The 4734-nt window shown below is 40.0% G+C and overlaps 1 protein-coding gene across 2 annotated transcripts in view; it reads right to left on the bottom strand.

Annotated features, from left to right (window-relative positions):
• Positions 1–4734, bottom strand: part of LOC106517358 (SH3 and multiple ankyrin repeat domains protein 1) — a gene marked incomplete in the record, with an annotated part of 58705 nt that overhangs the window by 52967 nt on the left and 1004 nt on the right. The window contains 1 exon segment of one of the 2 annotated variants that reach the window (XM_014008143.1): positions 4128–4181. 2 annotated transcript variants of the gene reach the window in all.

The raw sequence follows: 4734 nt of genomic DNA, 5'->3' as shown, positions 1-4734 counted from the left end.
TATATATATATTGCAATTATTCACTCATTTTGAATTTGATGCCTGCAGCCTGTTCCAAAACAGCTGGTACAGGGTCATGTTTAGCACTGTGTTACATCACCTTTCCATTGAACAACACTCCATAGGCATTTTGGAACTGAGGGCATTAATTGTTGAAGCTTTGTTGGTAGAATTCTTTCTCATTCTTGCTTGATGAACAACTTCAGTTGCTCAACTGTCTGGGATCTCCATTGTTGTATTTTGTGCTTCATAATGCTCCACATATTTTCAATGGGAGTCAGGTCTGGACTGCAGGTAGACCAGTCTAGTACCTGCACTCTTTTTCTACGAAGCCACACTGTTGTAACACGTGCAGAGTGAGACTTGGCATTGTCTTGCTGAAATAAGCGGGACATCCCTGAAAAAAGACATGGCTTGGATGGCAGCATATGTTGCTCCAAAACCTGTATGCACCTTTAAACAGTATTGGTGTCTTCACAGATGTGACAGTTATCCATGCAATGGGCACTGATGAACCCCCATATCATCAGAAAGGCTGGATTTTGAACATTGTGCTGAGAACAATCCAGACAGTCCGTTTCCTTTTTGGCCATGATTTCCAAAAACAATTTGAAGCTCATCAGACCACAGGACACTTTTYCACTTTGTGTCAGTCCATCTCAGATGAGCTCGGGTCCAGAGAAGTCAGCAGCATTTTTGGGTGTTGTTGATCTATAGCTTTGACTTTGTATGGTAGAGTTTAACTTGTACTTGTAGATGTAGAGACAAACTGTGTTCATTGACAATGGTTTTCAGAAGTGTTCCTGAGCCCATGTGGTAATATATATGTTACAAAATTATGTTGGTTTTTTTAATGCAGTGCCTCCTGAAGGATTGAAAGTCATGGACATTCAGTGTTGGTTTTCAGTCTTGCTGCTTACTTTATCCAGATCCTCTGAATCTTTTGATGATATAATGGACTGTAGATKATGAAATCCTTAATGTTCTTGCAATTATACATTGAGAAAAAAATATTCTTAAACTGTTGGACTATTTGCTCACACAGTTGTTCACAAAGTAGTGAACCTCGCCACATCCTTGCTTGTGAACGACCGAGCCTTTTGGGGATGATCCCTATATCCAATCATGACACTCACCTGTGGAATGCTTCAAGCAGGTGTAATTTAAGAATTCCTTGGTCTTTTGTTGGCCTTGTTCCAGGCATCAAAAAAATCAAATAAAGTTAAAACTTTACACATCTTGTCTTTGTAGTGTAYTCGTTTGAATATATGTCAAAAATGATTTGCAAATCATTATATTTTGTTCTATTTGTTTTACACAATGTCCAAACTTTGTCGGAATTGTAGGATGGAAACTCTTTTTCTCCAAACTGAAACTGTTCAAATGATATCTATTGACAAAAGGTACAAAATCAATCATTTGTTTCCCTGTTTTTACTTTTCTGTGCATTTTTTGCAAAGCACCCATCTAAACTTTGTACAATATTACCACAAAAGTATCTATATGTAATCTTCACATTTCAAAGTGTTCAGCTTGTTCAAGACATGAATGCTTTGCTACCTTAACTTTTACCTAGTGTTTGTTACTTTTAGCTAGCCTTTAGCTACTTTTAGGTTTTAGTTAGCCTTCTGCTGTTTAAATTAATGTTTTGTTACTTTTAGCTTCTAATTAGCATTTAGCTTAATTGAGTTCATAGCTCTGCTTCCTTTAGCTTTACTAAGTAACTTTCCTCTCTGTTAGCAAATTTCAGTAGTCATTGAGCACTCTGCAGAAAATTGTATTTTTTGTTGTTCTTCAAACTTCTTTTTTCCAAACCTACTTCAAAATGGTTGAAATCTCTCAAGAATGTCTTTTCTTGGGCCACAAAATCAGTCCAATCAGTTATGCTGATATTACGCAGATAACTAAAAGAATTAAACAAGAGCTTCCTGTTGAAATGCTTTTCTTTGAAAAATCGTGTGTGTATGCCTGTTCTTGGTCGGCTCTGAAGTGACCCTGAAATGAGCAAAGAAAAAGAAGAGTGGAGGTCGCTGAGCTGAAACGTTTTCATTAAAAYATCAAAAGCGGGACTTGTGTCAGCTTGCTCAGTTCTTGTTCTTCAGAGAAGTCAAATTTATTAGTTTGTAGTTGTGTTGAGAACTTCCAACAATGTTTCAGTTCTCTCTAAAGTCGGGCACTAGCTCCCCACACCCCCCAGGGAAACACTTTCCATATGTAACAATGCAAAACCCGCACAGTCAGGAAGGAGCAGTTCTATAAATAAACAAACTATGGAGCTCTGTCACCTTCACAAACAAGTGGAAAGCTTATTAGAAACAGTCCTGAGTAGCATTTGTTCAAATAAGTATTTACCTTTGTTTCCTTTTTTCAAAAGGAACACATTTAAGGATGTTATCTCTTTTCTGTACAGTTTGCTGTGCTGTTCATAAATTACAGCCTCACATATACTCAGTTTTTTGCTTATAAATCAGTTTCTCACAGCTCCATACAGTCAAATCCCATTTAAAAGATTCCCGCGGGACTAATTTGTGGAATATTTTTTTGTTGGTTTTGCATCTTTTCCTCATGACTACAGTAGCAGTTTGCAGCTGATAGAGTCAGGCCGAGTCCTCCTTCAGCAGCGAGCTGTCACAGGAGATATTCCCCTGGCATGTCTGTCTTGTAATGTCCCACTCTGCATCTACACCGAGCCCTGGAGGACCGGTGGACCTCGTACAGTAGAGCTGTCACATCTGCAGCTCTGACCTGCTTGTTTACTGACTCCTGCAGTGAAAAAAAAAGAGAGAACGAAGAACAGGACTGGGCAGGAAGGATCAGCTGGAGACATGATGGACTGCGGTGGAAGTGAGACCACGGCRGAGGTGAAAACACTTGCATCTCTGTTGACACATCAGGAGGCCCCATCTCTGAGCGGTTTCCCCACATCACATTATTTGTCTGTTCCTCTCTGGCACATTTTGCTCTTGTTGCATTATGATCAACTCTTCTGAGTTGTGAGGAAGCCAATCTTTGGGTCTACTTTGCTCTAAATTGCCCAATTTGTTTGTTTTCTCCACCTATTTTTTTTTTTACCCACAAATTAATTCCCTACGGTACAATTCTTGAGAAAAACAGACTTTTCCAGCCACTGTTGCTTCAAAAACGCGTCAGGCAGGTCTTAAGAAACTCAGTCAATTATGCTTTGCTGGATGAAAGAGCTCAGAGCGTGGACACTAAACGAACGCTAACACCCTGTTTACTTTTTTTTCCTTCCCCACCCCACAGCTCAGGCCTAAACTGGGTGTGTGTGCAAGTTTTTTCTCTTGGGGAGCTTTGAGAGGTTTTCACCTTTTCTCTCCATCAGCTGGTGACATAAACGCTCTGATCAGGTGACACTTTTTGGCAAGTCACAGCTGAAGATGTGTGTGAAACCAGGGTGTTGATGAATTCCCACTAGATTTGTCTCACCTTTTCCATTTCTGCACTATTTTTCACTTTGAGCTCCTGCATGTCGACTCTGTAACTGAGTTGTATTCATAGAGAAATCATAAACGTGAAGCTTTTTTCCCTTCTTGTCAAACACCTTTTTTATTACAAGAATCATTTCCTTTATTTCACCCTGCGCRTGTCTCTGTGTAACAGCAGGTCAAAGCCTACTTTGAGAAGCTCTTGTACAAAAGGGAAAAAAAGTACAATTATGGGTCATAATGAACATGGAGTAATCTGCATGAAACAGGGTTCTAAACTAGTCTCAGGGGGTTTAATTATGGCTAAACATCAAAATCAGCTAGAAAGGCTAATGTTCCCCCCTCAGTTTGACCGACTGGTCCAGCAGACTGGTAGTTTGCTTTCAACAGTGGAGCAGCTCTGGAGCAAAAATACAACATTAATACAGATTTTTCTGATCATTTCTCCTTGTCCCACTTTGTTCTTCCTCCACACTTACGTACATAAAACATGTGAAAAAGACCTCAGAAGACGTGCAGCCCTCCGACTCAGCTTCACAATGCTTTTGATAATTTCTTCCTACTCTGAACTTCTCTTTGAGCTTCCAGTGCTGCCTTGATTTTACTTTTATTGTGAAATACAGACACATCTTGCTGTTAGCTCCAACTAAAATATGACACACATTAAAAAAAAGTAAATACCTTTCAGTCTGCAGTTCGGTCAGTGTTGCTCCCTTTCATATCCGCAGTGACCTCCTTGATAGACCAGATGGAAAAATAAAATTTAAAATTTAAAAAGGAGTGAGGAGCAGGATTTTAAAAACTGACTGATCCAGTTGAGAAAATGCAGATTAGGATATTTCAGAAAAGCTTTTGTATGTTTTTGCCTGTTTCAGAATCACATTTTGCTGCCTACAGAGAGGCTGCCGGAGCTACTGGATTGTGCGTCGTCTCTTTCTGTTTGTTCTTCCAGCTCCTCGATGCCCTGGTGGAGCTGCTCTCTCTTTCTCCCTCTCTCTCCCTGCCTCACTTCAGCTGTTAGACTGATCCCTCAGCTTCGCTCTCTTTACTCTTCGTGTGCACACCTTTCATCATTCATCTGCCACTTTCCATTCTACCCTGTGATTTTTTTTCCTGCACCCAAAGAGTTCTTTGTTTCAATTATCTCCAATTTTCTTCATTACTCGCTTCCAAACTCTGCCTTTCTCCTCTCCCACTGCGTCACGGCAGTTTCTTGCTCATTATTTTAGCCACTCATCAATCAAATGCTCTTGTCCTCTGATGTGATTCCCAACTTTTCACTGGCGTG

The sequence above is a fragment of the Austrofundulus limnaeus genome, unplaced genomic scaffold, assembly GCF_001266775.1.
Source record: "Austrofundulus limnaeus strain Quisiro unplaced genomic scaffold, Austrofundulus_limnaeus-1.0 Scaffold48, whole genome shotgun sequence".
NCBI lineage: Eukaryota > Metazoa > Chordata > Actinopteri > Cyprinodontiformes > Rivulidae > Austrofundulus > Austrofundulus limnaeus.
The sequence above is the reverse complement of the archived record's forward strand: the minus strand, read 5'-3'. Positions and strand labels throughout refer to the sequence as shown.